Below are 22,813 nucleotides of genomic sequence, written 5' to 3'. Positions count from 1 at the left end.
GAAATAACTCAGACACGAAAAGTTGAGAACCATACGATTTCACTCAGATGTGGAGTAAAAACTGAAAGCAACAAATGAACAAACAAGAAAACCAAATAAAAACTCATAGACACAGACAAAAGCATGGTGGTTACCAGAGGCACGGGGGTTGGGGAGGGTAGTAAACAGCAAAGGGAATCAAATACACGGTGGTGGAAGATTTGACTTTGGGTGAGGGGCACACAATACAATACACAGATGATGTATCATAGCACTGTACACTACACTTGTACACTGCACTGAACCCTATATAATTTTATTAACCAATGTCACCCCAATAAATTTAACTTTAAAACTGCCAAAATGAAAACCCGATTATATCAAATGTTGCACAGCTGCCAAGGCAATTCTGAGACTGATTTTTACTGACGTGAAAAAAGTAATTTATTCATAAGCAGATTTAAACAATGACCTCACTGATTACGGAATTCAAATGGCTTGTGAGTTTGCTGACTATGTAGTCCAACTTACTGTGTCTTATAGACTCCTTTTAAAAATTTTCTGTTAAACTGTTAATTGAAGCACTACCAGCAATATCATCTTTTTATATAAAATTATTTCCCATAGGAAAACCCAAAAGCTTAGTTCATTTTCATTTCCAATTCACAAGATGTATTTTTGCATTATTTTAGCATTCTAAATTATTTGACTGATGTTGGGTCCCAAGAGTCTTTTTTAAATCATGTTGAGGTTGTTCTGAATGAAGTTAAGAGCTAACTATAAACTTCAAATATCATCTAGAAATAAAAAATAAAGTGATAGTGCCATTATAGAAAGAATTAAACAAGTCTTAACTTGATATACTTTATACAAACCACAATTGCCAAATTATAAATGAAAACATAAACATGCTTTTTCCAACAGAATGACTGTGTAGACAAAATAATTTTAATAATAAAACTGCATTGTAAAATATTCATAATTTTGATGAACTTTTGCCTTGTGGGTAAAATTATGGCTTATGGTTTGAGTGATTCTGTAAATTTTTAAAATTAATTTTATTTATTTATTTTTAGAGAGAAGGGAAGGGAGGGAGAGAAACATCAATGTGTGGTTGCCTTTTGCATACCTCACTGGGGACCTGGCTCACAACCCAGGCACGTGCCCTGACTGGGAATTGAACCGGCAACCTTTTGGTTCACAGGCCAGCACTTAATACACTGAGCCACACCAGCCAGGGCAAGATTCTATAAAATTTTTGGTGATCTTCACTGGTGTCTTTTTGGGGCACTTTTTGTATATGAACTGGCTGCTTACAGTTTAATCAGCAGATATTGAGACTTTCACATTTTATAACTTAAATAAACTTCCATATAATTTCTGACTCTCTGTGAAAAGCAGACCATAAAATGCTATTTTTCTAATTAAACTTAGAAAATTGTGTGTGTGTGTACTCACTAAAGTTCCTTCCTTATTGTTTAAGTTTTTAAAAAAGTAGGCTTTTTTGCCCTGGTTGGGTCTCAGTTGGTTGGAGCATTGTCCTGTACAACAAAAGGTTGAGGGTTCGATTCCTAGTCAGAGCATATACCTAGGTTGAGGGTTTAATCCCTGTTCAGGGTGCATACAGGAGGTAACCACATCTCTCTCACATCTTTCTTTCTCTCTCTCCCTTGCTCGCTCTCTAAAATCAATAAAACATATCTTTGAATGTGGATAAAAAAAGTAGGCTTTTATTTCTTGTCCTTATATATCTTAAAATCTCCTCCACAGCTTCCCAACCCCCACCTTATCAAGGCTTCTTAATTCTAGTAGAATAATAACATTTTTTTTGCCTAAGTTGTTAAAAAATACTTTATCAGTAAAAAAAAAAATCATGAAGGACCTAGTGATTGTGTAACTTTGGAATTTTTCATTCACTCATTTGTCCTTTTATTCATTCACATTTTATTGGTTCTTGCTATATGCAAAGAAAGTCAGACAACAGCATCAGCAGGTAGGCTAAATTGAGAGGGAGAGAAAAGAACCTGCAGGCAGGGGCCCCATTTGGGTAACCATCGCGATCATCTAGGTATTAAGACTCTGAAACACTGCGGTGACACTGGGGAGACAGGGAGCCTCTTGGCCTGCTGCGTGTGCGGAGATCCCGAGGACCTCACTGGGTCTGTTTCCCTGGCTAGCTGTGGCGGCATCTCACGTTTACAGGATGCGACCCTGAAGGCAGTCACCCCTCTGTAACCTTCAGACAGCTCCTCGTGTGCAGGACTATTACCTCTCTCCGTATTTCACGCCATCTTCCTCTTTGCAGCAAATCTTTCCTTTTTTTAAAGATTTTATTTATTTATTTTCAGAGAGGGAAGGGAGGGAGATAGAGAGAGAGAGAAACATCAATGTGTGATTGCTGGGGGTTATTGCCTGCAACCCAGGCATGTACCCTGGCTGGGAATTGAACCTGTGACACTTTGGTTCGCAGCCCGAGCTCAATCCACTGAGCTACGCCAGCCAGGGCAAATCTTTCTGATAGATCCCCTCACTTCCTTGCCTCCATGTTTCTTCATACTTCTCTCCAATTAAACAATCTCTAAGCACAGCAATTATGGATACTGCTTGGTTTGTAATGGTTTAATCTGGATGTTGTTCTTTACTCAAAATCAATCATCATGCTTCCAAGTTTGGCACTCGTTCTTTGAATTCACTTTACGAAGCTAAAAAATGATTAGAATACATGTCGGTCAGAGCCACGTTGAGAGGTATTAAGCTGGGGGTGAGAAATGAATGCTCAAGAAAATGAATGAGGAGATATAATCATTCTTCTTGAGCAATATAGTAGATCGGTGAAAGGAGAGCAGACTAAAGGAAATTTTACTTTTAATTTTCATTTCATTTTATTTTTCAATAGGTTTCTTGTTTGTAAAGCAGAGGCAAAGGTACCAAAGGGAGGTCTTCCTCTAAAAAATAGGCAAGAGAATGCTCCATTGGTAAATGAAGTTTCTGGAGAAGTTAAGAATGAGGAAAGAAAAGTATGGTAAAGGACTATCTTCAGGTAAGTGGAAAAACACACAGGAGGGAAACAGACACATTTTCCTGTGAGCAAGAGGTAAAGGAAAACCCAAAGGTGGCACAGGCAGAGGAAACTGCAGTAGCGGGGTCTGGGTGGTCTTACTCTCTTCTGTGATGTAGGACACAACCTGTATGCTAAACAGACGACGCGAAGGCGTAAGGCCAAGGTCTTACAGAGGCTGCAAATAATTAGAAAACGCCACGTGGAGAATGTGATGGAAAATTAGCCAGGCGTGAGTGTTAGAAGTATGGAGCAGTCACGGGGTCCCTGGTGAGATCAGACCGCATGGATGGCTCGTGGCTGCTGTTACACTAAGTGTGCCTTGTCGGTGTGCAGCAGTCAGGGAGCAAGCCCACACTGGTGGCACAACCTCACATCTTGAGGTCACTGCGTCAGAAATGGGAAGGACAGACAAGTGAAGCGTCGTGGTGCGTCAGAGAACACGTGGTGAAAACAGTTGGTCATAGGGTCTAGACTCACTGAGCAAGAAGGCGAGTGAAACTATCTTGTGGTTAATGTATTTTGAGAAAACGGGTTTGAGAGACTGGAAATCATGATGGCAAAAAGCTGATTTTGAAAGTGGGGGGAAGTGGGACAAAAACTGTTGATATGTAGAATATTCCTGTCTTTCATAGATGACTTTACATCCCTTTGGTTGCATTTTTTTCTAGTCATAGGAAAAAATATGGAATAGTTTGGCGCTTGAGATTCACAAGCAAATCAAGGCGTGACTGACATCCTTGCTCTTTGCACCAATAAACTGGAGAAGTTCTCACTTTACTCATGCATAAAATGAGGTTAAAAATACTCCTTAGGGTGTCATGAGGATTAAATAAGAAGAGTGCAGTACCTGGCACATAGTAGGCAATCAAATATTTGTTAATTTTATTACAGCTAACTTGTTAATTTTATTACGGGATTAATACTACTGCAACTACTACTAATTTGGTTTTTGTCATTGCTTTCAGTTCTTTGAAACTAATACTTTTTTAGCAGACAGTTTCTAAGTTAGTCAGAGAAAATGCTTGTAAAGGCCAAGGTCATGAACTCCAAGTCCATACAGGTGAGTTAGTTACTGACACATTTGAATGCTTAATGCTTAGGCTAGTCAATCAAAGACATGACTCAAATAAAATTGGGCGAGAGAGTATATTTAGACTGCGTAGAGTAAAGCTGGGATTGAATTTAGCATCACTCTTTAATATGCTGGATGGCCTCACACAAGTTTTTAAACAGTTGGTTTTATTTATCTGTAAAGAATCATGCATGGCTATTATGAGGATCAAATAAAATAAGATTAATGAGAAAATATTTCAAAGCATAAATATCATCCCAAATTAAGGCATTAATGCCAATCTATAAGTAATCAATAAAATCAACAAAAATTGCTGCTAGGTAATAAAAGCAATGCATTTCAGGCTTTTTATAAAAGCAATTCAATTTTTTTGTCTGCATATCAGTTTATAGATTGCCACTTTTCATCGTAATGGACTGTGATGTAAGAAAGGGAGATATTTTTCCATCTATCTTCCTACTTAGATCATTTCTGCTAAGCTACCAAGACTCTCCTCACAGCCAAGTCTAAAGACTTTTTCCCGCTCTTTATCTTTCCTATGTCTTTTTGCATTGTTGACTCACCTGTCCCTCTTCAAACTTATTTCTCTTTGACTCATGTGGTATCACTTTTATACTGTAACCCTTAAAGTTGGGAAAAGTGGAATCAGAAGGGCATATAAGATGTTTGTAGGGACTGGAATAGTGGTTACTTATGGAGGACAGACCAAAAATGTTAGGATTCTGTAGCCTGAGAAGGTAAGAAATGTTAGGGGAGATTTGATAGGTGAGATAATATAACATGTTATGATAAGTGAGCTCTGATAGTGCCAGATGATGGGGGAAGAGTATGGAATTCAACAAATGTAAATTCTTGGCTAAGACCCTTCTATCATAATTAAAAATTATAGGTCAGAGGGGTGAACTTCTAAAGTGTGAGTGTGTTTATTCTGGAGCAAATAAAAAGAAATACTAAGTCCCATATTTAACATCAGAAGGAAAACAGGGCAGAAAAGGAAAATTCCATGACAGCTTTCTTTAGGTATGTGAAAGGCTACTGCGTGAAAGGGCAACTGGTCTCGTTCTGTCTTATGACTGGGTAAGTCAAAGGAATAAACAGAGCTTTCCAAAGATGTTAGAAAGTGCCCCAGGACAGCGTAAAAATACGCAGCGTAAGTGGGGTGCTTATAAGTCAGCCACAGTGTTAAAGCAGCAATTCTCACCCAAGCATTTTTAGAACATGCACTACCTGACTATTCAGTCAGGGGCACTGGCCTCTTTTCCCTTAGACTGTCAAATAAAAAAATGACAACAGCCAACACAACAACAGACATCTGGTGTGAATGGGTCAAAATTATGCCTGTTTTTTGGAATTGCCTTTTGACCCAGCAATTCCACCTTTGGGAATATATCCAAAGAAACCCAGAACACTAATTCAAAAGAATATATGCACCCCTCTGTTCATTGTAGTGTTATTCACAATACCCAAGACCTGGAAACAGCCCAAATGTCCTTCAGTAGATTAGTAGATTAAGAAGCTGTGGTCCATTTACATGACGGAATACTATGTGGCCATAAAAAGAAGGAAATCTTAACTTTTGCAACAGCATGGATGGACTTGAGGATTACTATGCTAAGTGAAATAAGCCAGTCAGAGAAAGACAAATAATCTCACTTATATGTGGAATCTAATGAACTAGATAAACTGATGAACAAAATAGAAACAGGCACGGGTACATGGGTCAGAGGGGAGAAGGGTTGGGGGCTGGTGAAAGAAGGTGACCAGGACTAAGTAAAAATACACACATATACATATAAATATATAAACACGTATATGTTTACACACACACACACACATATATACACACACACATACACAGAAAACAGTGTGGTCATAGCCAGAGGGAAGGGGGTGGCAGTAGGTGAAGGTGGACAAAGTGGGAACCAATGGGGACAGAGAAACTTTGTTTGGTGTGATGGGTGCACAGTGCAGTGTGCAGATGATGTTTTGTTGAGTTGTACACTTGAAACCTGTGTGGTTTTGTGAACTGATGTCACCCCAATAAATTCAAGAAAAAAATTATACCTATTTTTTTTGTCAAATCAGCAAAATACATATTTTTTGGTGTGCTACAGAATTTCAGTAATTAGTTTATGTGTGCCATGAGATGAAAAAGGCTGAAAATATCTGTGTTAAAGGAATTCCAGGAAGGGTAATTACACAACATGACCTCACATTTCTTTTCCAGTGTTGCAGTTCTGCTATTCTTTCTTTCCCACAGACTGATTTCTACACCACCCCACCCCCATTTCTTTTTAAGCATTTCCTCTCTGCTTATCCTGGGAGTTTTGTGCTTGACCCTTTGTTTTTTCCTCTTTGTACTGACTACCCTTTTGTAGGAAGGCAATCTAGGCCCGCAACTTCAAGCATTGCTCCTGGACTTGTGATTTTTAAAACATCCATGTCCAAAACCAACTTCTGCCTTTCTAATAGCAAGAAACTTCAGCCCATTCTCTAATTCCAATAATGCAGTAACTCCAAAGGGAACATTTACCCTTTCCTACAGCTCATCATCTCCAAAATAGCTTTGGACCCCAAAAATGCTGTTCCATCAATATCCCATCCTCTTGCCTTGCCTTTATCTTTGAACCTTCATGTACTTTGGGTCGTGTATTAAAATTGTCATCAATATGGCAATCCTTTTCTCTCTCAGTGTTTTTCATATCTTTATCCTTTTCACCCTCACGGCTATCTCTCTAATAGTTTTGAATTGTCAACAAGTATGCAAACTATCTTTAAGGCTTTGCTGGTTACAAATCATTTTAAAACATATGGTTGGTTATTCAAGTCCTCTTAATAAAAGGCCACTCTTCAAGAACTCTGTCATCAACCAAGTCAAGTCCAAATTACTTCACCTGATCTTCATATGACCTTCCATAATTTGAATTTATTTTGACAATTATATCGTATTTCCCACTAGTCCCTGACATACTAGCATGGACCAAAATTTACCACTGAGCCAAGATCTTGATTCCCTCAGCCCAGAGGGCAGCTAAAGGGTGCGTTAGCCCCTTGGGGTGTGTCAGTCATCAATTCCAGTTAGCTCACAGATGTTACCGTGTTCTGTGTGTATGATGATATGACACGTGTTGGGAAACACTGGTGTGTGTGGTGGTTCAAAGTACAATGAGCATTAGAGTCATAGTTCTTCATGCAAATGTCTGATAAATTACTAAAATCTTATATTTTCTTTTAAAAATTTTTAATTTTTATTGTTGTTCAGTTACAGTTGCCCCCACTCCCTCCCTACCCCATTACTCCCCCCTGCCCTTGTATTTTCAAGTTCCTCATCAATGAAATAGGAAAATAGCACTATCTACTCCATAGGATTGTTTCTAAGGTTTACCTGAACTGTCAATAAAAGCTAAATATATTTTTTAAAAGTAATGCTCAGATGGTTATTTCCTCAGCCTATTGCATTCTGGGAATGTCTGCCTATGAGAGTTTCCTCAAATATAATCTCATATCCATGACATCCTCCTTCTCCTGATAACACGTCTTCTAAATTTAAGCTACACTGAGACTCACAGCATTAATGCAACAGCCTCTAGATCTTCTTCACCTACAATGCTCCCTCCATTTCTTGAGGTTTCACTGTTCTTAAAACCTATTTCATACACTTCTGATCTTTATTGTTTGTTAATTGTTTCATCTATCAAAGTCCCGCTGTTGTGAGCTGAATAAATTCCTATTTATTAATTTTGGGGGCTAGATCTTCTCTTATGGAAAGAACAGCATGCTACGAAGAGTGATTTATATGATGAGAGTGTTAAAGAGTCAGGGTGAAGATGGCAAAAGACTAGACAATAAGTGGCCTGGGAATGGTGTAGTTTAAGGTAGTATTGGAACATGTGCAGGATATAGGCCAAAAGGGAGAGGGCTTAGTGAGATGATTTAGCAGTTCTCAGAAGTTGTTACCAAATGCCGGTGTCTTGCTTATGTTTCTGGAAAATTCACTTATAATGAAAGTGAGAAATGTGTGATCCTTGCACGTACCATGCACTTTTTAATTAGCATTTGAGGAACTAAACTGAGGTATACCACTTCTATACACTCTCTGAGCACCAGAGGAAGTCAAGCAAACTGATCAGATAGAGAAAGGAGAAGTAGCTCTTATTGAATAAGCAGAGAATGTGCACAGCATTTAATACTAGTATTTTTACTAAAGGCTCTTTCCAGCAACTCCGATTGACTTGGAATCAGCATACATTTTTAGAATTGAAAAAGAAACCCTTATAAATCAGATTTTTAAGGTTTTTCTTCAGAGAAATGAAGATAAACATTATAAGCTACCATTCAGCCCAAGATTAAAAATATCTTATAAACTCTAATGAAAATACAATTATGACATATGAATAAAAATATTTTATAGACAGCTGCCATAGTTTTTGTAATCATGAGATTGGCCATTCTGAACCTACAATCTTCTTAACATCCACAGATGAGTGACAGCTTTTCACACACAAGTGATTTTTTAAAGTGTTTTGTTTTCTCAAAGGAATATTTTCACCTCAAAAACCCTGCTACATAGCAGGACTTCCTGAGTTTAATTTCATGCCCTAATTTGTCACCACTGACTTGGTCAAAACCTCAGACCATCTGCACAGGGCTGGAGGGAATGATCAACAACAAAGACAATGGCATAGCGACGTCCCTGGCTCCTAACTTGATCCTGGCACCGATCCAAAGTCACAACTAATTAGCTGCATTTTCCTCCCACTAGATATCACACTGATGGAAAACAGTGGAGAAGAAAATGATCACCGCGCTGTGCCAATAATGAAAGCAGGGGAGGCCAACTCTTATTTGAATTCAAAGGTATTTTGGTCATGTGAGCTGCTGTGGATTGGGAAGATTCGATTTGAATTGCTCCTCTTGTGGCCCTCATCACCTCTGGTTATGCTTCAATTTGCTGATGCCAGGAGTTTAAATGCTGATTGGGATGAAGGATTCTCACACGGATGCCTCTGTTATCATCCAGCCTAGTGACTGAGTCTCATGGTGGGTTAGGCCCTCTTTGAGGACTTTCTAAAGGTTCCACGAGTTCTTGAAGCACATGGAATTCTTCCCCTGCATGTTGGCATGTGTCGCCCCAGGAGTCCCAGTCCCAAGTACCCAACAACAGAATAGTGCTTCCTCCTTAGTCCTAGGGTCAGCTCAAACTGTCCAAATCCTCCAAGTCAGGAGAGATCAAAATGTGGACCGTTCCCTTTGGGATAATCCCTCCCCTGTTAATCATCACTGGCTGCCCTGTCCATACTTTGTTGGTGAGGTCAGAGAACAGTCAGCTTCTGGGAAAAGGAACTGATTTTCCCCAATGGTATTCATCTTTTTAGATTCTACCTTATAATTTTGATGGCACACACATGAGTAAATAGATAATAAACATTGAATGACTATTCCTCCTTACATAATGATTTTTCTCTTTCTTCTCATACATCACAAACATTCATTTTATATGTAAGCTTTGAGATCTCTTGGGGTTGTGAGACTGACAAAATTAAACTAGAGATGTTTCAATTCAGTCATTCTTCAAGTTATTAGGTTTAATTTTTATTACCTGTATACATTGAGGTGAAAAGGAAAAATAAAAGGACAGATAATACACACTCATTTGATTTCTGTGTAGATATAAATATATTTGGTCAGGCACAGAGTAGGGCTTTGGTACATATGTACACAACAGACCTATCAGAAAAATTATCATTATACCTTTTTAGTCTTTTTCTTTGCTTCATGTGGCAGAGACTCTTAATTCAAATTGATTTTGTGATAGGTATTTCTTTGTGGTTGCTAAGTGTTTGAACCCTCATAACCTCATTCTCAACCATGACTTCCTTCTGTTTTTTTGTCCATTCATTAATTTTATCTGGCTGAGTATTACATTAAAGGAAAGATAAAATCTCATGGATAATTGACAAAGTAATTTATTAACAGATAACTAAGAGCACATTGAATGAATTAGAAATATGCTTCAACATATGAATTCTACACAGGCAAGTATCTTGGTGAAATATTGATACTTTACAATAGTTCCAGCCATTTTTGAGTGAAGAATGGCCAGTCATCATTCATTCACTTACTTATTCATTTGTTTATTTATTTGCTTCATCGTTCTCTCAAGAAATAACTTGTTGCGTATGTATTATGTGCAAGGTTATACAACGGGCTGATAAATAAGCCCCAGTCTTGGTGCCCTACAAGGAGTTTATACTTTGACAGTTTATACTTTGGACAATTGCACAACTAGATAGAATCCAAATTATCGTACAATGTGATATGTATCATATCAAGTGCTACTATATGCAGGGGATGCAAAGACAAAGCACAGACCGGGGTTACGGTGGTGGTTAGGCCGAATGGAAGATGTAGTATATGAAGTGAAAGTGGATCCTGGGTGGAATTTCAGCAGATGGAGATGGAAGTTGGTAGACTACTCCAGACATAGAAGACATTTTCAGTGAATGCTTAGAAGTAGAAGTGACCAGGTAATCAGGTCAAGTATGTGGCCAATTTCAACAGGAACAGAAAAGTTTGGGTGGGATGTCATATTGAAAAGTAACGTATGATCATGGAGAGCCTAAAATACATTTCTTCATTCAGTGCCAGCACATATGCGCGTGCGCGCGCACACACACACACACACACACGCAGGTACACATACCAAAGAGCTTTGTCTGTATTTAGTTGGAGAGGGAACTCACTAAAGAATTTGAGTAAGAAGACAAGATTATTAAAAAGATTAATACAGTCATGTTACCTCAGAGGTTAGAAAGAAAAAGAAGAGAATAGTTAAAGAGGGCAGTAACAAGAACAAGAAGTAGTGTCATATTGTGAGACTAGAGAAAGGGAACAAGAGACTGTAAAAGGAAAATTGGTAGAACTCAGGCATCCATTTGGGAAAAGGGGGGGCATGACCTGTGGGAGAACAGAAGTAAAGGACAGATTAAACTGACTTTAGGAGTTTAATTAAAGCTCCTCAAGACAGATGCTCCAGATTAATCTCCTTCCAGGGCCACTGAGCATTTGTTTGTCACCCCAGGTACCATTTGGAAACCATAATGTTTACAATTTTTAATTTCTAACTTAGTCACACTGTATGGAGTCAGGCAATTTGAAAAGTAGAAGGAAGTAATTTTGCACTTTCTCATAGGGCCTGCAATCTTGAATAATTTCAGTGAATAATCATACTTGAAAAATATTTTCCAAACAGTGGTAGAATTACCAAAAACAATTATTTTCTAAATGTAACTACAGTTAAAATATATTTTTACTACTAGCAATAGCATTCCAAATACATAATTAATAATGTTTCTTTCTGCCTCTTTCTGATTCATATTTCTTAGTGTATAAGTATAACCAGAATGATTCTTATACCCTCTGTTTATTCCAGTCATTTGTTTCTCGATCATAGGTCAAAAAGTACAATTTTATGAAACAAAGTGAAAATGCCTTATAAAAATAAAATTATATTTTATTCAGAATCCTGAGAGAAGAGAATTTCCATTTAGACAAAAAACTTTAAGATTCTTTTTTCTGACCAGGTTTCATTCTTTAAGAGCTATATACACATAGAACTTTATAGTTTATCATTTAGAACATAATTAAAAACAAACTATAATCCTATTAAAATTATATGCATGAAAAGATTCAAAGGAAATGTATCAAAATCTAGGGTTTAAAATAGGAGTTTCCTCTATTTAATTTTTTTTACAATAACCATACCTACTATAAGAAGCACTAAAGGAAATATTAAAAATGAACTGAAAACAGAAATTGAAGAATATTTTTCCAATTCTATTGTACTTTCTTTTCTCTTGTTCTCTGGTAAGTTAACAAACTGATCATTATTAGATAGATTTATATATCTGAGCAATTTGGAAAAGTACCGTGTCTTAGTATCAGCCAATGTGAATTGCTTTCTTGTTCCCTTTCTGTCCGGCTTCAGGAGCCACACTTTTATATTTTAGTAACACAGTAACTAAAGGATCTTCATGTGACAATCATTTATATTTTAATAGAAATGTAAACTTGTTAACTCCATTTGTGAGAGCCTCCATTCTATGCCCCAAATCTTTATTCATTGGAAAGAGAAAAATATGAAGAATAATTTGTCCCTCACCTTCACCCCACATGTATATACCAACATTAGGCCTAACTTGTATTATCTGAATTTAAGTGTCCTGGCTGGTGTGGCTCAGTGGATCGAACACTGGCCTGTGAACCAAAAGGTTGCAGGTTCAATTCCCAGTCAAGGCAAATGCCTAGGCCACAGGCCAGGTCCCAGTAGGGGGCATGCGAGAGGCAACCACACATTACTGTTTCTCTTTCTCCCTCCATTCCCCTCTCTAAAAATAAATAAATAAAATCTTTTAAAAAACTTGCTATTTCATGTCGGGTATGACTTGCATCTATGATTTATGCAAGTATGTGTATTCAGACTGTCCACGTAGGTATAGAAGGTTCTGCTTCAGTTTTTTGAAAGCTAACACCAATTTACCCTGCTGCTTGCTAGCTGCAATGGGTCTCGTCAACTACATCATTAGCATTTAAACTGGCTGGGTTTGTGGCTGTGTCTGACTTTCTCAATTCTCATCACTGTCCACTGAGCCTTTCTCAACACCTAGCCTTCATCTGTGTCCTCGTATTTTCATTGTCTTTTGATCTTTCTCCTTCTTGGACAGAATTTGTCACTATGAAATAATCTAAATGATAAGTTGATATCATTTTTTTCCATATACATATGAATAAATTTAAATAATTATGTATGCCAGGTGCAATCATGACATATAGCTCCTCCCTGATATCTTTGCCTTTCTGTTATGTCTCTGAAGCAGCTGTCTTATCTGAAAATAGAAACAATAAAAAATTTAAAAATGTATAACTTCAATAGAGAGTTTAATGAAAGGCAAAGTAGACTTTTTATTTTTATGCACAAACTACAAAAGTGAAAAGTGCAAGTGCTCAGGTGCAAACCCCCAAGTACAGTGTTGCCCTAAATGTGACGCAAGATAAATAAAACAAGGAGTAGATCACTTTTGAATTGTGTGTGGATAAATATGTATACAACACACATATACACACATACGTATATATGCATGTATGTGTGTGCACTGTGTGCCGTTGAGTTGGCTGTGACTCTGGGCAACCCTATGGCTGAGGGATGTCTGCACTGTCCTGTCCTCAGCAGCCCTGCTCAGCCCCTGTAGACTCATGCCCATGGTTTCTGGTATGGAGTGAGTCCATCTCGCATTTGGCTTTCTACTTTTCCTAGCATGTACAGGGTGGGCCAAAAGCAGCTTTCCAGTTGTTTGTAAATACAGTTGTATCATATTGTATGGAAAATAATACAATAATTAATATATAATACAAGAAGAAACTTTTGCATACCCACAACTGCAAACTGACTTTTGCCCCACCTTGTATATACATACAATGCACACACATACATGAGTGTGTGTGTATATATATTATATATATTATATATATAATATATATACATATGTGTGTGTGTGTGTGTGTGTGTGTGTGTGTATAGTTGTCCTTCAGTATCTGCAGGCAATTGGTTCCAGGATTCCCCATAGGTACCGAAGTCCATGGATACTCAAGTCCCTAATATAAAATCATATAGTAATTTGTGTATAACCTATGCACATACTCCCCTATATTTTAAACCATCTCCATATTGCTTATAATATCTAATGAATATAAATATGATATACATAGTTGTTACACTATATTGTTTAGGGGATAATGACAAGAAAAAAGTAAGTATGTGTTCAGTGCAGATACAACCATGGTAGGCTAACTACATAGTACAAGTCAGCAACAACAAAATGTTATTTTTTTCCAAATATTTTTGATCCATGGTTGGTTGAATCCTCAGATGTGGAACCCATGGATATGGAGGGCCAACTCTATACAAATGTATACTCATAGATATGTATGTATATGTGTGTGTGTGTATGTACAGTTTATCAAATCATTTTTAAAAGGAAATAGAGAGTCATCAAACACCAACATATATCATCATATCTTTTATTTGCTTTGTGTTTTGCTGTGCCTCGTGCACAGATTTATATCTATCTCTCTTTTTCTTCTACTCTCAAACACCGTCTATTTACCCCACTGCAGCACAAACACCCTCTTTTACAGCTCTCTGTTTCTAATCCATCATCTCTACTTCAGTGGTTCTCAACCTTTCGCGTGCATCAGACGCACATGCAGGGCCAGGTACAACCTTATGGCTGGGTCCCGCTAGGAGAGTTTCTGATTCAACAGGTCTAGGCTAGGGCCCAATGTGGGTAATCCCACGTAACTCATCTCTGGCAGGTTAATACCGTGCTCATACCTACATTTCCCACCAACTCAGCTGTTATTAAAATGAACAGGAGAAAGGTTGCTATTAATTCCTACAAGACTCAGCAAAAGAAAGGCAACGGCATAAAGAAGAGAATAAATTTGAGAATTTTCTTAAGAATCTGCTACCTCTTGGAAATGAATTCTTTTCATTAGGTCCCTTAGGGTCACCTTTATCATCTGAATATTGAACAGCTGATCTTTTACTCATGGAATGGACTTTGAAAAGAGAACATCAGCTTCCCTGTTGTACAGAAAAAGTCATAGACATAAGTAAGAGTATAACAAAAGTAAAAAAAAAATCTATTACTGAGTGAATATAAATCTAGGGCTAGCAGGTAGAAAATATGAGGACACAGGCTGATTAAATATTAGAAGGAATATTCTCATAATTAGAGACTATGAAAGGAAAGAAGATGCCCCAGGAATAACATGTCCAAGGAAGAGACAGTTAACAACCTGTGTGGATGTTCCAAAGCCTTCAACGAGCAGATGGGAAAGTGAACCAAGTGTCTGTGAACCTAGGGCCCAGTCTTCCCAGTGACTGTGACAATTGCCTGCAATGTTAAGGTAAAGAGAAGTAGGTATTTTTTTCCTAAATAAATATGGAGAACAAAACAACTCGTTGAAATGTTATTTTACTTTAACAGTTTTATTTGTACGCCATATTTTTTTTCTTAGTTTTTAAATTTCAAGTTTATTTGGGGACTATGCTAAATGTGAAACCTAGATGTTTCATGATGTCACTCCCTTAGGCCCATATTCAATTGCCTTCTTTGGTTGTATCCGCATTTATTTTTTGAAAAATATTTTATTGTATATTTTCCATTACCATTTAGTCCTTATATACCCCTCCCCACAGCAGTCACCACACTGTTGTCCATGTCCACAAGTTATTTGTCCTTTTTGCTCTATCTCTCCACCTCCTAACCTCCCCCCAACCTTAGCTATCATCCTGCTCTCCATCTGTGGTTGTATCTGCATTTAAATGATGAGCTGCAGAGGTAAATTATACTTCCTGCAGTCCGTGGCCACATAAATTCATAGTTATGAACCTCAACAGAACTTTCAATAATGCTTTTCTATCTTATTATGCTTAACATTGCCAGATTAAGCAAAAATATACAGGATGCCCAGTTACATTTGAATTTCAGATAAACAAGAAATATTTTTTTAGTATGAGTATGACCTGATAAAAGTTATTTGTTATTTATCTGAAATTCAAATTTCACTGGAGGTTTGACCCTGCAACCAACCCCCTTTCTACAAGGCCATCAGAAAGAAACTCTAATAACTTGTAGGTGCATATTTGTCCACATTTATCAAATCCTATTCTAGTTCTATTGCAAATAAAGACATACAGCACCTATTTTCCTTGTCATGGCAATCCTTCTACTTTGAGTTTTGAGTCCATCTTTTCCTAACTTCTTTGTGGGACCTTAATAAATAAAAAAACCTCTCAGTTTTCTGCATTTTCAATCTCTCTCTCTCTCTCTCTCTGAGCTCAAGGGTCCTCTAAATTGAAAAACAAACAAGACATGGCCCCCAAATTGATCATTTCCTCCATTTATCACATTTTCTCTTTTCCTTTACACACTCCTGCATTTTCATATGATCTTTATCCATTCCTCTCCTTCCCTCTGTTGGTTTCTTCTTCTCTTTTAGGACCATTAAATGTTGCTATTCCACAGGGTTCTTCATGCCTTTATTTTCTCAGTTCGCAAATTTTCTATGGGAGATTTTTGACAACCACCACCTATATGCTCAAGACTTCTCAATCTTCATCTAAAGTTGAGATTCATCTTCTGAACTCTGCACCTTTATACATACTTGCCTCCTGAATGTCTCTCTTTGGATATTTGCCTTGCACCATAAACTATCCGTCTAAAACTGAACTCCATCTTCTCCTTTTAAATGGGTCTCTCAAGTAATGTGTTCCTTCTCTCACTAGTAAATGGTACTATAATCTACACAGTTCTCTAAATCAGAAACTTGAAATCACATACATACATAATTAATCATGAAGTCCTGTTTGATTTACTTTGAAAATACTTAAAAAATCCATCTACTTCATAACCACCATCACCACTTCCATAGGACACAGCAGTGGCTTTCTAACTGGTTTCCTTTGACTTGGGTCTTGCACCCACCAATCTGCTTTCCAACAGCAGCTTGAGTAATCTTCCAAAACACAAAAGTGACAGGATCATCCTTTTGCTTAAAGTCTACAGAAATCTCCCCTTGTTATCAGAAACACAGTCCAGGATCCTAACTCTGGTTGGTAAAGAACTCCAGGACTGTCTACCATTTCCCTCATTCTGTTCTCTGCCGGGCCACCCTGAAATCCTTTTATACCACATCTCATTCATCGCTGGGTGTTCACATATGCCACATCCTTTTCCTGGAATAGATTATCTCTTCTCTTTGCCCCACTGACTCTTACTTCTCCTTTGAGTTTCTCCTTTATTGTTAGTTCCCCAGGGAAACCAGCTTTGTGCTACGAGATGCAATGTGCTCCTTCAGCTTCATCCATGGATGTTTTTACATGTGCCTGTTTAATTATTTGTCTTACCAACTGGAATATGCATTCATGAGGGATGGGGCCATTGCTGTATTTTCTGCTCTATGTCCAGCGTCAAGAACATTGCCTTAATTCAGAGTAAATTCCTCAGAAATAGTTGTTCAGTGTATGAAATGAATGACTATACAGACATGACAACAGAGATGACAAAGAATTCCGTTTAAGCATGGTTTTCTTAGGAGCTCAAGCCTATTATTTAAAATTTACCTAAATCAATTTTACAGATGCAGGTGCTTTGTCACGAAGCATGATCCAATTTCTCTGAAAAAGGAGTCTTCTGCTGTAAACTTTTGGAGTTTTAGAAATTGTCTATTTTCTCACACCTAAAGTCTCCACAACTTGCAAGAATTAAAAAAGTCAAAATACAGACTAATTTTACCATTTTCTCACCCATTTTTTCCTCAAAATTGTTTTTCTTCATGAAGAAATGAGAATATGCCTAACAAAACTAGAGGAAAACAATATAAAGTATACCTCTAAACTCACCACGCAACCCAAGCTAGAACTGGAACATTACTAGGAGTTATTATTTACCTTTGGGCTCTTCTTTTTATTGAAGAAACCATTGATGGAATTCATTATTCCTTGTTTTACTGTGAACCACCCAATTTCCATTACCATGCCACTGAGTTTTTCAAGTCTTTGCTCTTAGCATTTACCAATTACAAAGCCATCCCAGAAGTCCTGCTGGAGGAATTTCTAAAGGGCAGGATTGTTCTGAGTATAGTGGAAGGCACAGATAGGTATGAGACGTGGTTCCTATCTTCTAGGAGCCTTACTCTGTCAGGAAAAGAGAACACACATGAAATTATAAGAGAAAAACTGAATACTAAATATGTAATATTTACTATAAAAATTATGGGAATTCTAAGAAAAAAGATTATTGTGGACAAAAACAGCTTGGAAAATCTTCATAGAAAGGAAAAAATAAGGATAATATACCTCAGTGTACATTTGGAGAGAAGGATAAAAGCATATTGGAGGGGAAGAAATGAGTTCGGTGGCGGTAGAGTGCTACTATATATTTTTGCTCCTGAATCTTTCCCCAAGTCTTCTGGTCTTGCTACTGCTCTTTTTTTGTTGTTGAAATGCCCTTCCCCCAATTCATAAGGTTCTCAAGGGGTTTCCAATAGCCACATTTTAAGTCCAACTTTCCCACCCAAGGGCTTGATCAAAGCATAATGCTCCATGGCCCTGGTGACTGTGATTAGCCCAAGGATGTGACCTAAGACAGGCTGAGACTTTAGGTGCAATGCCTGGAAGAGAACATTTCTCTTTTCTGGGAGGTCACTGCTGGTAAAATGTGAGCCTGAAGCTATCCTTGTTCACACTGTCTCTTCCCTTTGCTATATAGCGGAAGTTTATCTGCAGTTGGAGAAAATAAGAACAAGACCAGAGTAGAGAGAAAGGAAAAAAAAATACATTGTTTGAGTCTCTGGAGTCCCTAAAGCCATCTGTATACCTGGATTTTCTATTTCTGTGGCTAATACATCCCTTTTTTGCTTAAGCATGTTTGACTTTGTTTCAGTCAATTTTTATACTTTATTTTTATTGCTGACATTATTATAGGTGTCCCCATTTCCCCCCACCCTTTTGCCCACTTTCACCCAACCCCTACACCCTCTTCCCTCTGGCCACCACCACACTGTTGTCTGTGTCTATGGGTTATGCATATATGTTCGGCCCATTCTAACCTAGTGGGAGAGTCCTAACTGAAGCAGGTAGCCAGCTAAGGGATGGATGTGGAGTATGGACCAAAATGAGACACTAACAATGAGAAAGAAGGCATCACAGATCAAAAGCAAGATCCGCAAGAAGAAATGGCAGGGCTTAGAGACCAGATAGGTTCAATGCAGAAGAACATAGTTAAAACTGAAAATTCGGAGGATTCGTGGAGTTACAGACAGGAACAGGGTAGCTAAGATGAGGAAGTGGTTGAAGGGAGACAACATCCAAATCATGACATCTGAGTTCCTGGTACAGCCAGACTTTGTCGGTCTATGGTTTTAGTGAGATAACCCACACTATCCTAGCAAACAGTGAGAAATACAGGAAAATAATTGAATTGGTCATTGTGTTGGCATTCAACAGAAGATGATAAAAAAAACTAATTATACTTCCCAAACTCATCCTTTCTATTTCCTTTTTTCTTTTCTCTTGACACTTAAAGTTCAGAGGGAATGTGGAGCAACAAATAGAGGTTCTAAATATATGGCCCCTAGGTCAACAACATCTGTATCATCTGGACACACTTTAGAAATGCAGGCTCATGGGCCCAACCACAAAGTGAGGGGATCAGTAACTCTGGGGGTATGCCCAGCAGCCTGTACTTCAACAAGCCCTGTAGTCAACTAACGGCCAGTAAGGTGTGAGAACTGCTGGTGTGGAGTGTTCTTTACGTGTTGGCTCCATAGAAGGTGAAGAAATTCACCCTTTAGTGCTATGATTTCACACAGTAAGAATGACTCCCTTAGAAAAATTCATTTTCCCTAAATCTATTCATTCAAAAACTGTGTCGAATACGTGCTATCTTTCCAGGCAAGGTGAACACTGCTGTGAACAATTCTGATGCAGTCCATCACAAATATATCTTCATGTTAGCCATTTAAAATTAGGCTATGGAATTGACTACCAGGCAACCTGATTATTGCTTGGGAAATCATAAAGGTGCCCCTAAAGAGATGACATTTAAATCAAGAAAGAACGACTAGGAGGTAGTCTGGTGAAGGGCAGGGGTGGGGGTGGCATGCAGGCATCCTGGGCTCTCAAAGAGACAGGCCTGGCCACTGCCAGGGAACTCATGACAGACCAGCTTGAAGAGGTCTTTGTTAATGACGGGCATTGAAGCTGGAGGAACAGGTCTGCTAGACAGATCCTGCAGGGTCTTCTGAATCATATTAAAGATTCTGAATTTGCCACTAAGGACAATTCAGAGGCTGTTAAGAAAAACATAATCTAATTCACATTGTTCTACAGGTATATATATATTTTTTAAAATAAAAAAAAGGCAAAGCTTTTCCTACTACACAACTGTGGGTGTAATAGCATGATGATTTAAGTGTCCTGTAAGTTATAACTGGCTAAGAGAAACTTCGTCTAAACAAGGCTTCATTGAGGTGGGAAAGAGCATAGAGTGTCCACGTGGGGACTAAATGCTGGGAACCAAGGAGGAAGGGTTTAGAAGCTTCCGCCTTGTGGTTGTGGCTGACACTGGTCCTGCCTATGCATTTCTGAAGCAGCAGGAGTGCAAGTTCAAGGCAATTGCTGCTTCTCTTGGGGGTTATTTTTCTCCCCTTCACAGGAGCCCCTGGTGCTTAGGCTTGTCCATTCAAAGGCCTTTTTTTCTGCAAATGACCTCTTTTAAATATTTCATTCACCTCTTTGGCCTCATTGTCACCTCCCTGAGAATCTATATGTCCTCTCTGACCATGATTATATTTTCATCTTTAATGTCTTCGCACTATTGCCCTGTGTTAATACATAATGTTAATGGCAATTGCAAATATGCAATTGTTTAGTGTTGGTCTGTATATAGTTCACTAATGCTTGAATACAGAGCCAGCCCCAATGGCTCTTCTGCATTCCAGTGACATGTCTCCTATTGTCTGTGGGACAGCTGACACTTGAATATCACTGCAACAATAAATGGCCTGCCCGTAATTGAATTCAGTGTGTCTTTCCCAAACCAACTTGCCTCTGACCTCTTCTGCCTCTGTCAGTAACATCAGCATTTATTGTCTCCCAGGTTCCAAGGTTTGGAGTCATTGCTGACTCCTTTGTCTTATGCTCTCACCAAGTCCAAGCATTAAGGTCATTTCTATTCACCTGCTGGAAACCAGTATGCCAATATTTCCCCTTTCATTATCCTCTATAATCCTAGTCCTAGTTACTTCAAAGTAGGATACTTCTACTACATCACAACTCATTCTCCCAAAGCTAGTTCCCTTTCCCTGTACACCCTCAGGACCCTGTGACTACTCTTCATGTGCTGCTCTTCATCAAGCCTCTTCTATTCAGCAAAAGCTCTTCTGTATTTTCTTTGGCAGGGGAATCTTCTTTTCTTCTTAAAGGAACATTATATAGAGCCCCACTATAAAACAGAGATAATCATGAAAATTCTCTGGTTAAAGTTGGGCTAAAGTAGTAAGTACAACACTCTCAACCTGTCCTCAACTTTCAAGGATGCCTCTTTGGCACCAAGAGGCTCATGGAGGCAGTTTGAAAACAAAGATGTACAGAATAGACATAAACCCCTTGGAAGGATGTGCACATTTTGTTCATAATATCTCTTTAATGAAAATTTAGTTGTAATCAATCTATGCAAGCCTCCTAACCTAGTCACACAAATTCACACAAAATTCTTAAGTGCACAGTGTCATTCCCACACCCAGGTCTGGGCTCACAGTCTCTTCCCTGCCTTGAGTGCCTGGAATGCCATCCATACATCTCGTCCAATCTAAATTCTACTTTTCTCAATCCCAATAATCCCCCTTCTTAAGAGGTTCTACCTATTAGCAACTCTTCTTTCTTCAAATTCCCACAGTATTCCTCTTCTTAAATGTATCCAGTACTGCCTTGAAATTTCACCTTTTTGGATGTGCATTTGATTTCTCCTAATAGATAATACGCCTCTTATAGGAAGAATCAAGTTCTTTTGTCACATTTTATCCTTGGCATCCCGTTCAATATGCAGTCCTTAGTATTTGCTTAGCGGGTATATTTTGATGATAATTCACAGCAAGAAATAATAACTATAGGCCCACTGATCTCATTTTCATTAATAGAAGTCTAAGTTAAATATCCAGTCTTTGAAAATGTTCCTCCAGAGCAATGCTTGTAAGTTAGGGGAACCAGCCAATTGCAAGCATTACTTCTTTCTCCAATTACCATTAAGCCTACAAAAAGCTTCTTTGACTGTCTTTCATTCAATGACGTTAGAAGTAGATTTGGGAAATGACAGCAGACAGCTGCAAGTGGGAGTTCTTATTCTAGCCTAGAAATAGTGTTTTCTTCTATCCCCCAACATTCTAGCTAAGCCACACAAATCACATTCAAAAGAGTTCAAGAAACTCATACTAATATGTAAATCAAGTGATGCCACTTCTCTTTAAATACCTTAGCACGGTTTGCAGGGCCCTCTCCACCTCTTGGGCCTCATCTCTACCACCCATCCCCCCACTCACCACACTGGCCACCACAGCCAGCTGTCGGCTCCCTGGATTGCTAAACTCCTTCCCTCATCCTGGCTTCATGTAGTGGCCCTCCTGCTGGACAGTCCCCCAAAACCCTGTTGCTTTCTTTGATCAATTCCTGTCATCCTTTGAACCCCAGTCAGCTTGTCACTTCCTTAAAAGAGTTTTTCTCTGATGTCCCCGAATAATAAAGCTTCCTTGTTTGTTATGTGTTCTCACATTCCTTATCACAATCGAAAATACATGTAACTATGAAAGAGTTCTGTGACTGTTAACCCCATCTGACCATGAGCTAAGATGTCAGAGACTATATAGATCTCATGCCTTGGTATACTTTCAAGCCTAGAATAAAACCTGACACATAATAGGTGCTTGAATGAAAAAATGAATGGGCATTTTATGAATGACTCGCTTATAAAACTTTCAGAAAAACAAACCATTCTAATATTATCTACATCCAGAGTTTAATTCTCCTATTGCCCTGCCCTGAATGCACATAGGCCTCATCCTCTGGGTTACATGATTCACAT

The 22,813-nt window shown here is 38.3% G+C and overlaps 1 protein-coding gene across 5 annotated transcripts in view; it reads right to left on the bottom strand.

The window, feature by feature from the left end:
- Positions 1-22,813, bottom strand: part of MARCHF1 (membrane associated ring-CH-type finger 1) — a 247,367-nt gene that overhangs the window by 44,987 nt on the left and 179,567 nt on the right. The gene's annotated exons all lie outside the window — the stretch shown is intronic.

Source organism: Phyllostomus discolor, chromosome 8 (assembly GCF_004126475.2).
Source record: "Phyllostomus discolor isolate MPI-MPIP mPhyDis1 chromosome 8, mPhyDis1.pri.v3, whole genome shotgun sequence".
In the NCBI taxonomy this organism is placed as follows: domain Eukaryota; kingdom Metazoa; phylum Chordata; class Mammalia; order Chiroptera; family Phyllostomidae; genus Phyllostomus; species Phyllostomus discolor.
Note: the sequence above shows the minus strand (reverse complement) of the source record. Positions and strands in the feature narration are given on the sequence as shown.